Here is a 13,114-nt window from a genome sequence, read left to right as displayed (position 1 = left end):
TTCTGAGTTGTGTCCTTTGATTCTCAAAATCCATTTTTGGAAATAGAGTTGAAATGTAATTTTTCATTAAAATAGTCCAAAAAGATACTATAATTTTTCAAGCAGCCCCAGTAAAGAAGAAAGAAGGAGGGAAGTAAATGGAAAAATGTCAAACTTTTTCATTTTTTTATTCTATCAAACAATGAATATTCTCTGGGGAAAAAATGACAATTTTATTACAAATATTCATTTTGAAAAAATGGAACCAGCTCTAATTCTTATCTTGAAAAGTCAGATTCAAGAAAGGGAGTTCCCAAATTCCAGATTCTGGAGGTCAATCTGACTACTGAGAAGGAAGGGTAGGGAGGATGTCTCCTATCCAGCTGTCTGAGGCCATGCCTGAAATACAGACTTCTGCTGGCACAGCTCTATAGTGTGGGGGACGAAGAGGTTTGATTCCTGACTGACACGGCTGTGCTGGCAAAGGCTTCTCCTTACTGGAGCTGCAGTTAGAACTAGCAAAACTGTGCTTTTGCTGGTATTGCTGGGCCTGGCTTGCACTAAAAACTTCTGCCAGGATCGCTATATTAGCTAGCAGTGTGAAAAAAATCAGCTCCTTCTGGAAAACAGCTCTGCTGAAAAATCTCCAGCATAGAGGTAACCATATCAACTCAAGGGTGAGTCTCTCATCTTACTGAACGTCAAGCAGGGAAGTGGTGTTATTAGGTCAGAACAAGTCCTTATTTCAGCATATGCAGCCTGTACTCTAGGACCTATGCGGGCATAGGCTCTGTAGCATAGACATGGCCACATTTCCCTTTCCGAGGAGAATAGGCTATACCAGCAAAAGCACATTAGTTTACTGGTAGAACTGTACTGGCAAAGCGCTTCTAGTGTATAACTGGCTGATAACGCTATTGCCATTGTGAGGAATCAATAACTTGGAAATGATATTGGAGAAGGAAGTTTCTTGATCCTGCTATATTCCCTTACAGAAGCGCGTGAGTCCGGTTGGAGGTCTTCTTTACGTGAGTACTCAAAATTACTTTGCTGTCCAGCTGTTCTATATTATCACAGTATCTCTTAGCAAGCCTGAACCCTGAGCCCAGTGGTCAACTGGAATAGCCTAGACACACAGGGAAAGAGTGAGGTAAAACACAAAGCAATGGGCTTCCTATTCCAACGAGTGCACATAAGAATTACAGATCTCCAGCTGGTATAAATGATCTATAGCGTCACTGGAGTCAACGGGCCAGATTCCAAATGAGTGTAAACAGGGGTGAAAGTAATTTACAGGACTTACCAGTACGGCCAGAGTCCTGAGGCGGGCGTGGCCTCATCCAGAAGAGGTGTGGCTTCTCAAGATTTAAAGGCCTTGGCCTATTGCCATTGTGAGGAATCAACAACCTTGAAATGGTATTGGAGAAGGAGTTTCTTGATCCTGCCCTATTTCTTAACAGGTGGATAAAGATCCAGATACAGGTCTTGTAAGGGTGAGTATTCAAACTTATTTTGCTATCCAACTATTTAATATAATCATTCCAGAGGACATGCTTCCCATGCTGATGACTGCTTCTGCTCGATAATGATCCAAAGCAATGTGTGGACTGATATACGTTCATTTTCATCACCTGACTCAGATGCTACCAACAGAAGGTTGATTTTCTCTTTGGGTGGTTCGGGTTCTGTAGTTTCCACATCTGAATGTTGCTCTTTTAAGACTTCTGACAAAATGTTCCACACCATGTCCCTCTTAGATTTTGGAAAACACTTCAGATTCTTAAGCCTTGGATTGAGGGTTGAGTGCTATCTTTAGAAATCTCACATTGGTATCTTCTTTGTGTTTTGTAAAATCTGCAATGAAAGTGTTCTTAAAACAAACAGTATGTGCTGGGTCCTGATTCGAAACTGCTATAACATGAAATATATGGTAGAATGTGGGTAGAACACAGAGCAGGAGACATACAATCTCCCACAAGGTGTTCAGTCACAAATTTAATTAACACTTTTTTTCTTTGAACAAGTGTCACGAGCATGGAAGCATTTCCTCTGGAATGGTGGCTGAAGCATGAAGGGGCATATGAATGTTTAGCATATCTGGCATGTAAATACCTTGTAATGCTGGCTACAAAAGTGCCATGCGAACGCCTCTTCTCACTTTCAGGTGTAAATAAGAAGCAGGTAGCAGTATCTCCCGTAAATGAAAACAAACTTGTTTGTCTTAGCGATTGGCTGAACAAGAAGCAGGATTGAGTAGAATTGTAGGCTCTAAAGTTTTACATGGATCTGGTTTTGAGTGCAGTTATTTTATGAGGTGAATTGAAAAATACTATTTCTTTATATTGGAAGGACAGAACAGGTCGTGCTGGAGTGGGAGTGGCATTAGATGTGAAAAAACAGAGTCAAATGAAGTAAAAATCTTAAATGAACCAAACTGTACCACAGAATCGCTATGGATAGTAATTCCATATACAACCAACCACCTGACCAAGATAGAGATAGTGACTGAAATGCTCAGAGAGCTTAGAGAGGCTATAAAAAAAACAACTCAGATAATAACGGGGGATTTCAACTATCCCCATATTGACTGGGTACATGTCATCTTAGGACGGGACGCAGATATCAAGTTTCTTGACACCTTAAATGACTGCATCTTGGAGAAGCTAGTCCTGGAACCCCCAAGACGAGAGGCAATCTTTGATTTAGTCCTAAGTGGAGCACAGGATCTAGTCCAAAGGGGATTATAGCTGGACTTCTTGGTAATTGTGACCATAATATAATTAAATTTAACATTCCTGTGTTGGGGAAAAAACCACAGCAGCCCAGCATGGTAGCATTTAATTTCAGAAAGGGGAACACCACAAAGAAAGAGGAAGTTAGTTAAACAGAAATTAAGAGGTACAGTGCCAAACATGAAATCCCTTCAAGCTGCAGGGAAACTTTTTAAAGACACTATAATAGAGGCTCAACTTAAATGTACATTCCAAATTAAAACACATAGTTAGAGAACCATAAAAGTGCCACCGTGGCTAAACAACTAAGTAAAAGAAGCACTGAGAGGCAAAAGGCACCCTTTAAAAAGTGGAAGTTAAATCCTACTGAGGAATATAGAAAGGAGAATAAACTCTGGCAAGTGAAGTGTAAAAATATAATTAGGAGGGACAAAAAAGAATTTGAAGAACAGCTAGCGAAAGACTCAAAAAGTAAGAGCAAAATTTTTTTTAAGTAGATCAGAAGCAGGAAGCCTTCTAAACAACCAGTGGGGCCACTGGACGACCGAGATGCTAAAGGAGCACTCAAGGACGATAAGGCCATTGCGGAGAAACTAAATTAATTCTTTGCATCTGTCTTCATGGCTGAGGATGTGAAGGAGATTCCCAAACCTGAGCCATTCTTTTTAGGTGACAAATCTGAGGAACTGTCCCAGATTGAGGTGTCATTCAATGTTGATAAATGCAAATTAATGCACATTGGAAAACATATTCCCAACTAGAATATAAAACGATACGGTCTGAATTAGCTGTTGCCACTCAAGAAAGATTTTTTTCCAGTGAAAATTATGAAAAATAAAACCAAAAATATTTTGAATTTTGTTGATTCCCCAGATTGTTTGCAAATGGAGTTCAAATTCTGTTTTTCTTTGAAATTTGCAACAAACACACTTACAATTTTTCAACCAGCTCCATAAAAGAAGAAAGGGGAGAAAGAAAATTAAAAAAATTGCAAAAAACTTTTTCATTTCTGATTTTGTCAAAACAAAATTGATAATTTGCTTGCAAAAATCCATTACGAAAAATGTTGATCATCTCTAAATTCATATCTTCAGAGTCATGAAAGGAAGCTCCCATATTCCAGACTCTGGAAGTTAATCTCACCCCTGAGAAGCATGGATAGGGGGACTGTTTCCCATCGCAGAGCTGTCTGGGGCCAAGTCCACAGTACAGACTTCTGCTGGCAAAGCTCGATCTGTATGGGGTGTGAAGAAGTTTGATTCCTTACTGACATAGCTGCACTGGCAAAAGTCATAGAATCATAGAAGATTAGGGTTGGAAGAGACCTCAGGTGATCATCTAGTCCAACCCTCTGCTCAAAGCAGGACCAACCCCAACTAAATCAACCCAGCCAGGGCTTTGTCAAGCTGGGCCTTAAAAATCTCTAAGGATGATGGAGATTCCACCACCTCCGTAGGTAACCCATTCCCGTGCTTCACCACCTTTCTAGTGAAATAGTGTTTCCTAATATCCAACCTAGACCTCCTCTACTGCAACTTGAGACCATTCCTTCTTGTTCTGTCATCTGCCACCACTGAAAACCGACAAGCTCCATCCTCTTTGGAACATCCCTTCAGGTAGCTGAAGGCTGCTATCAAATCCCCCCCTTACTCTTCTCTTCTGCAGACTAAACAAGCCGAGTTCCCTCAGCCTCTCCTCGTAAGTCATGTGCCCCAGACCCCTAATCATTTTTGTTGCCCTCCACTTGACTCTCTCCAATTAGTCTACATCTTTTCTGTAGTGGGGGGGCCCAAAACTGGACACAATACTCCAGATGTGGCCTTACTAGTGCCGAATAGAGGGGAATAATTGCTTCCCTCGATCTGCTGGCAATGTTCCTACTAATGCAGACCAATATGCCGTTAGTCTTCTTGGAAGCTGACTCATATCCAGCTTCTCATCCACTGTAATCCCAAGGTCTTTTTCTCCAGACCTCCTGCTTAGCCAGTCGGTCCCCAGCCTGTAGCAGTCCATGGGATTCTTCCGTCCTAAGTGCAGGACTCTGCACTTGTGCCAAAAGAAATCTGGTGAGGTTCAACAAGGACAATCCTCAAATTTGTCTAGGTCACTTTGGACCCTATCCCTATCCGCCAGCATATCAATCTCTCCCCCCAGCTTAGTGTCATCTGCGAACTTGCTGAGTGTGCAATCCATCCCACCATCCAGATCATTAATAACGAACAAAGCCGGCCCCAGGACTGACCCCTGGGGCACTCCGCTTAATACCAGCTGCCAACTAGACATCGAGCAGTTGATCACCACCCTTGAGCCTGACATCCTAGCCAGCTTTCTATCCACCTTACAGTCCATACATCCAATCCATACTTTTTTAACTTGCTGGCAAGAATACTGTGGGACACCATAACAAAAGCTTTGCTAAAATCAAGATATATGATGTCCACTACTTTCCCCATATCCACAGAGCCAGTTATCATCATAGAAGGCAATCAGGTTGGTCAGGCATGACTACTGTAACTGCAGTTATACCCAGCAAAACTGTGCTTTTGCTGGTACTGCTGGGCCTGGTGTCCACTGCAATGTTCTGCCAACATCACTATATCAGCTAGCCGTGTGAAAAACACTATGCTGAAAAATCTCCAGCATAGAGGCAACTATACTGACACAAGAGTGAGTCTCTCAGCTTACTGAACGTCAAGCGGGGAGGTGGTGTTATGATGTCGGAACAGGTCAGCATATGCAGCCTGTACTCTAGGGGCTGTGCAGGCATATGCTCTGTAATGTAGATACGGTCTCATTTCAGAGGAGAATATGCTATACCAGCAAAAGCACACTACTATACATATTCCAAATGGGTGTAAACCCACATCTCTGTATTGGAGATGCACCAGAATAAACTGATGTAGCTCCACTGGAGTTAAGAGCAGTGGTTCGCAGCGTCAGTGGGGCTGTGCCTGTAAGTACTCAAATTCACTTTGCTTTACGAGTCTGCTACATGACCCTGATAATTTTAACAGAGGCCAGGTTAAGTGATGGAAGCCCATTCCCTTAACGGGTAGCAGCTGGCAGTCCTAGCTTCTCTCATGATGGTAAATCAGACCAATAATATGGTTCTCATGGTTACAGGATCCCCAGGGTGCAGCCTGGAACTGTGGGACCGCTGTGTCCCCTCAACCCCCTCCAGCCTGGGCTGTCTCTCACAATGCCTTGCTAGTGACCAGCAGCAAACCCCTCCAGATGCTGTGATTACTCAGCACAACCACATGTGGAGACCCACACCTGGCTAGATTGCATGAATGCTTCCAGACCCACTCATGAATCACACAGAGAAAGGCACCAGCCAAATCCCCCCAGCTCCCAGACCTGTACCTCAGGAATATACTATCTTGCACTGCTCAAGATGAGCAACTCAAATTTATTAATTGGTTCACCACTTCATCAATGGAAAGTGGATATACACCAGCCTTTGCAAAGCTGCAGTCTAAGCTCCCAACCCTATTAGCCTGTCTAACATCTAGATTAAGCAGTTCTTCTCACCCCAGTGGATATTGCAGTCGTTTATGTACAGATTTCACCCTTGAAACCTGGGCCAGTCTCCTCTGCTGGAGTCTTTATTCTTCTGTGAAAAGAACAGGAGTCCTTGTGGCACCTTAGAGACTACAAATTTACTTGAGCATAAGCTTTCGTGGGCTACAGTCCACTTCTTCGAATGCACAGAGTGGAACATATATTGAGGAGATTATATATAGAGAGAAAGGCCAGGCATTGGGCTCCTGTGTCATGAGTCCCCAGGCAAGGTTGAGCAATTCCCTTGGTGTGGTCTCATGCAGGTGAGTCATTGCATTGTAGCTCCCTTGCTGGACAATGGCTGGTGATGTCTGTTCAACAGCACCCACCCCGGCGTTGGTTACCTCCCTTGTCATTGTCTCTGTGTAGCTAGTATCTGGGCGCCTCCCAAACCCACAGCATATTTTAGTGAAAACATACAGCACAATTCTTATCATTTCATATGCATTGGTGCTTCACGTGCTTAGCTAGAACAATGTCTTTCAGCAGATCGTATCCTTTCTCCTGATACCTAACCACACATACTTTATATGCAAGATCAGACATATAAAAATAAGGAACATGGGGGTTACAGGATACTCTGCCAAAGTATAGAGAGTCACACCAATGGTTCAAAATCTAGAGTTTCAGGTGTTGCTTTATAACCCGGTGGTCAAGATCAATCTATAGCTGCCATTCTCCGTGTCTCTGTCCCTTGCCCAAAGAGACGCAGCACTGGGCCCGTACAAATGCTGCTGGTAACAATGAAAGTAATGGTAGGAGTAACATACTCTCTATTATAATGACGATTTTCCTCTCAGAAATATGATCTGACATGTCTGCGCTTTCCTCTTTGCCCAAAGGTGAACTGTTCAGGGACAGTATTTTAGCATTCTCAGTAGCTGAGTTTGGATTGTCCGCATGAGCAGGAAGGAGGATAAAAGGTTCTCCTCACTTATTAAAAACATTCTTTACATCTATTATTGTGTTTAGATACATTAAAAGCACCTTTTGTCCAAGTCTCAGATTCAGTGTGTACATATGGTTCTAAGAAGTTTGCGTGCTGGAGAAATAGAGGCCCTCGCTGACTGAGATTAGCTTATTATGCCATTTCCCTTACGCATTCAGGCCAACAGGAGGAAAAGTTGTCACTCATTTAGCGGGTCTCACAGTTGTGGGTTTCAAGTACAGATGCCTGGGGCTCGATTTCAAAAGGTGCCAAGCACCCTGGGCTACAAAAGAAGTCAGTAGGGGCTCTGGGACAATTTGCCATGACACAAGCACCTCAGCTGCTTCTGCCAGGGATAGGAGCCAACCAGCCTCATTCCAATGACACAGGAAGTCAATTGAAACAAATAACTTTCTTCGTTTTTTTTTCCCTAAAAGGTGCACTGGGGAAACGATCTGGGGTGAGTATCTCAAGTTCTTTCTCTTGGAGAATCTCTTGCATTATCTTGGCAGCTCTCATAATGGGAATTGAGACTGGAGCCATTTGAGTTAAAGGAGGCCCCCTTAGTATATATCCTGGTACAACCTCAGTGAACGGGAAAAAGTGCCTTCCTTTCTTGCTGTTGCACACCAGCCCTGACACAGAAAAGTCCCACACCGAGCAGCATCTGCGAATGGCATGAAACTGTTTGTTTCAGCTGCTGCCTTTAGTCCATGCCAAGAAGTAACAACTAGCGAGCAGAAACCAAGCTTTACCTTTTCGTTTATGAGGGGTTATTTTCCTGCTTGTCTGGTAGTTAGAGAGGGGATGGGTAAGTGCCAGGCTCAAATTCATGTTAATAACAGAGAACATCACTAGAACAATTCATAGGTTCATACATTTTAAGGCCAGAAAGGACCATTCCATTCAGCTGGTCTGACTTCCTGCATAACACAGTCAAGGGAATTTCATCCAGTCATTCTTGCAACAAGCCCATGATTTCTAGGTAAGATAGGGCATGCATTAAAGAATGTATCGGAGGGGTAGCCATGTTAGTCTGGATTGGTAAAAGTAGCAAAGAGTCCTGTGGCACCTTATAGACCAACAGACGTATTGGAGCATGAGCTTTCGTGGGTGAATACCCACTTCGTTGGATGCATGTAGTGGAAATTTCCAGAGGCAGGTATATATATATGCAAGCAAGAATCAGGCTGGAGATAAAGAGGTTAGTTCAATCAGGGAGGATGAGGCCTTCTTCTAGTAGTTGAGGTGTAAACACCAAGGGAGGAGAAACTGCTTTTGTAGTTGGCAAGCCATTCACAGTCTTTGTTTAATCCTGAGCTGATGGTGTCAAATTTGCAGATGAACTGAAGCTCAGCAGTTTCTCTTTGAAATATGGTCCTGAAGTTTTTTTGCTGCAGAATGGCTACCTTTAAATCTGCTACTGTGTGGCCAGGGAGGTTGAAGTGTCTCCTACAGGTTTTTGTATATTGCCATTCCTAATGTCTGATTTGTGTCCATTTATCCCTTTACGTAGGGACTGTCCAGTTTAGCCGATGTACATAGCAGAGGGGCATTGCTGGCATATGATGGCGTATATTACATTGGTGGATGTGCAGGTGAATGAACCGGTGATGGTGTGGCTGATCTGGTTAGGTCCTGTGATGGTGTTGCTGGTGTAGATATGTGGGCAGAGTTGGCATCGAGGTTTGTTGCATGCATTGGTTCCTGCGTTAGGGTTACTATGGTGCGGTGTATAGTTACCGGTGAGAATATGTTTCAGGTTGGCGGGTTGTCTGTGGGCGAGGACTGGCCTGCCACCCAAAGTCTGTGAAAGTGTGGGATCATTGTCCAGGATGGGTTGTAGATCCCTGATGATGCGTTGGAGGGGTTTTAGCTGGGGACTATATGTGATGGCCAGTGGAGTCCTGTTGGTTTCTTTCCTGGGCTTGTCTTGCAGTAGGAGGCTTCTGGGTACGCGTCTGGCTCTGTTGATCTGTTTCCTTATTTCCTCGTGTGGACATCATAGTTTTGAGAATGCTTGGTAAAGATTTTGTAGGTGTTGGTCTCTGTCTGAGGGGATGGAGCAGATGCGGTTGTACCTCAGTGCTTGGGTGTAGACAGTGGATCATGTGGTTTGTCCGGGATGGAAGATGGAGGCATGAAGGTAGGCATTCATCCTACGTAAAAGGATAAATGGACACAAATCAGATATTAGGAATGGCAATATACAAAAACCTGTAGGAGAACACTTCAATCTCCCTGGACACACAATAGCAGATTTAAAGGTAGCCATCCTGCAGCAAAAAAACTTCAGGACCATACTTCAAAGAGAAACTGCTGAGCTTCAGTTCAACTGCAAATTTGACACCATCAGCTCAGGATTAAACAAAGACTGTGAATGGCTTGCCAACTACAAAAGCAGTTTCTCCTCCCTTGGTGTTTACACCTCAACTGCGAGAAGAGGGCTACATCCTCCCCAATTGAACTAACCTCTTTATCTCCAGCCCGATTCTTGCTTGCATATATATATACACACCTGCCTCTGGAAATTTCCACTACATGCATCTGACAAAGTGGGTATTCACCCACGAAAGTTCATGCTCCAATACGTCTGTTAGTCTATAAGGTACCACAGGACTCTTTGCTGACATTAAAGAAAGATATCCTGCGTAAAGTCCTCACCAGCGCCTACATGTTTTAAGACTGTAAGATGCGTTTTCAAAAGGGAGGTTCACTTTGGCACTTCATATCCCTGAACTTTCACCTGGACTCAGGCTCCTAAGTGCCTGCGTCAATTTTGAATGTGGGACTTGGACTCCTAAGTCACTTAGTTGCTCATGCAAATTTTATGCCAAGACTTGATTGACAGACTTCAAGTGATGGAGATTCCACCTTGTCCCTTGGTAACTTCCCCATTTGATGGTTGCGTTCATGTAACAGGGAATGGGTCCAGTTCACCTGTAACTAGTTAAGTGCCTCCCAGTGGGTCCTGATAGAGGGCTCCTGGCCTCTAAAAAGACTCAGGCAGCAGTTGAGAAAGGAGTCAGGTTGGAGAAGCAGGGAGCTGTTAAGAATTGCTAGGAGAGCTCTATCTGAGAAGGCAGTAATGGAAGATGTCGGGGAAGAGACCTGTGCAGACAGAGAACTTCCAAGAGCTGTTAGCATAGTGCTCTGGATGGCAGCTATTGGAGAGAACTGGCCAGAGCAGGAAAACCCTGCTGGACAGAAGCTGTGTGCAGAGGTCCCTAGGTAAAGGACATAAACTAGCTCAGTCAGGGCAGGCTACGCCAAGAAGAAGAGGGTTGTTTCTAGACCAAGGCTCTCAGGAGATGTTGCTTAGCAGGGGGTAGGACTCTCAGGCGAAGGAGCCTGAAGTGTGGAACACTGTGGGGAGCCCTCTCGCAGAAGACCTGAACTGAGGGCTCTGGGAGAAGAGAGGTAAGAAGGATGGAGAATCACCAGAGATGTGGAGGCCCTAGAATAGGGGCCCAAAAGAACTGGGGAACAGTGTGCTTGTTGACTCTCAGGAGCACAGGCGCCAATTCCATGGGTGCTCTGGGGCTTCCGTTAGCCAAACCGGGAAGAATGTGCTGCGTAGCAGCACTGGCTTTGTGACATGCTTCCTCTCCTCAATCACTTTCCCTGATTTCACATCAGCCACTTCACCACCAGGTTCATGCACCACAGATCAGGAGCAGGGCAGAGGGCTACTCTCAACATCGCGGGGCTGCCCCCTTGAAACACACATGGCTTCTTCCCCTGCCCTCCTGTCACCCTCTCCACTGAATGCAATGCTGGGAAGTGCAATGCTGTCTCATTGAAACAGCATCCCCATGGCAGGCAGAATAAACTGTCCCTCTCTGTGTAAATACTGACACAGTGACAGGGATCTGATGAGTGTGCGAACCAGCATATAAACCAGTGGCAGCTCAAATCCCCCAAAGAAAGTTTTAATTTCTAAAATAACCCTTCCCTTTAATAAATCCAAGAGGTCAGTTCCAGCCCTCCCAGATCTCCCCTTGCTCTCTTCTCCCTCATTTCCCCATCCAATGCCATCAATAGCAGTTTGTAAAGGGCACGGCTGTACAATGCACAATACTGTAAGTGGAATGCTGGCTGCCACACACAGCTGTATGGAGCTAGAAAGGGACTAAACTCCTTCAGGGAGTGGGGGAGGGCTCTTGTCTGATCCCTTGTGGGTTTCTGGGACCATCATGACCATTTGCCATCTCTCCCCAGGACTAAGGAATATGAAGTAATAATGCAAATAATGAAGGAACAGGATTGGCTGACTTCGATAACACCTGATATTAAGCTTCCTTCCTTCTATGCTGCTTCATAACTCTCTCACCAATCAAATGCTGACTGAAAATCACGAATCATACTGAATGGGCCTCTAGCTGATTACTGTGACAGTCATTGATTTTTTATGCTTTTTGATGTAACAGGGAGCGGAAGGACACTGAGCTCTGTCCTGCAGCTGCCCTGGGGGATGGCAAGAGCTTGGCAAAAATTAAAATAAATACAAATGCACAAAAAATGTTCAGTAGCTGTTGGTTTTTTACTTTTTAGTAAAGTAAATTTCCTGCCAGGCTGGCATAGGATTAGCTCCACTGTAAAGGCTGACACTATTGTTAGTCAATTCTAAACTCCTTGTAGACAATGATTACTATATCAGGGGGAAAGACACTCTGTTCTCCAGTATTGCTCCCTCTCCCTCAGTGGGGAAACCAGGAAAATGAATAGTGGAGTGACACACAAATCCAGAAGAGCAGGCAGGGCCGCCCAGAGAATTCTGGGGGCCCGGGGTCTTCGGCGGCAGGGGGCCCCCGCTCAGGGGTGGCTCTAGACCCCAGCGCGCGCGTCTTCCCGCGGCTCCGGAGCCCGGGACTAGCGGACCTGCCGCAGGCATGACTGCGGCAGGTGCCGTGGTCCCGCGGTTCCGGTTGACCTGCCGCAGTGATGCCTGCGGGAGGTCCACCCGAGCCGCGGGACGAGCGCCCCCTCCGCAGTCATGCCTGCGGCAGATCCACTCGTCCCGGGCTCCGGTCGACCTGCCGCAGGCATCCCTGCGGGAGCTCAACCGGAGCTCCAGGGGCCCCGGAAAACACTCGTGGGGGCCCCTGCGGGACGCGGGGCCTGGGGAAAATTACCCCTCTTGCCCCCCCCTCTGGGCGGCCCTGAGAGCAGGAGAGAAGAGTATCTGTAAACTGAGCTACAGAACTACATTAACAGGGCTGTGACCGAGAGAACATGTGAAAAGTTTTCCTTTCAGGGTAGATGTTCCAGCACATAATCCCTTAAAGTCTAGAGGTGCCTCCTTGCACTCCATAAAATGATCCTTTTCCAGAACAGTTACATTCTTTTGGCATGAATATCAGACAAGAAACCACTCCCATTAAATCAACCCATAAACTGCACCTTAGTCTTGCTTCTTCAAAGGACACAGATTATAGATAAATTCATGAGAAGGTTTAATTTGTTCTAAATTACTTGGGCTTCAGCCTCTTCCACTGGCTTCTCAGCCTCATCCAGCCGAGCTCCCTACGTCTGGACTGTCACCCTCTATCCTTAATGTGAGACACAAAATCTCTTCCCCAAAAGACATTGGGGTTGGGATTTGCAAAGAATCCTAAAGGTATTAGGGAAGCAGGATACCTAACTTCCTTCGGTCTGTCTGAAAATCCCAACCTAGGGCAACAGAATAATATTTTGCAAAGCAGATGGGAGCAGGGCTGCTCTTTTTGATCATTCCACTAACAACATGTCGACCGCTGCTGGAAATAAAAGTGGCAGCTCTCCCTGAACCCCTCTCCACGTTCTCATGACTCTACTGGATTGTGACTCAGAAGCAGCCACTTCCACGCAACCTGTTAGGAAGCTGTCAAAGCTCTGATCCATTTCCCCACCAGACAGCTGTGAGGAGACC

The 13,114-nt window shown here is 45.2% G+C and overlaps 1 long non-coding RNA gene across 1 annotated transcript; it reads left to right on the top strand.

Moving 5' to 3' along the window:
• Positions 1-973: 973 nt before the first annotated feature.
• On the top strand, positions 974-11,687 carry LOC120394295. The gene is made up of 4 exons (XR_005592251.1): positions 974-1,007; positions 1,440-1,472; positions 7,641-7,663; positions 11,425-11,687. It is a non-coding gene; the product is annotated as an uncharacterized LOC120394295 (long non-coding RNA).
• Positions 11,688-13,114: the final 1,427 nt, after the last annotated feature.

This window comes from Mauremys reevesii, unplaced genomic scaffold (assembly GCF_016161935.1).
Source record: "Mauremys reevesii isolate NIE-2019 unplaced genomic scaffold, ASM1616193v1 Contig49, whole genome shotgun sequence".
In the NCBI taxonomy this organism is placed as follows: domain Eukaryota; kingdom Metazoa; phylum Chordata; order Testudines; family Geoemydidae; genus Mauremys; species Mauremys reevesii.
The sequence above is the reverse complement of the archived record's forward strand: the minus strand, read 5'-3'. Positions and strand labels throughout refer to the sequence as shown.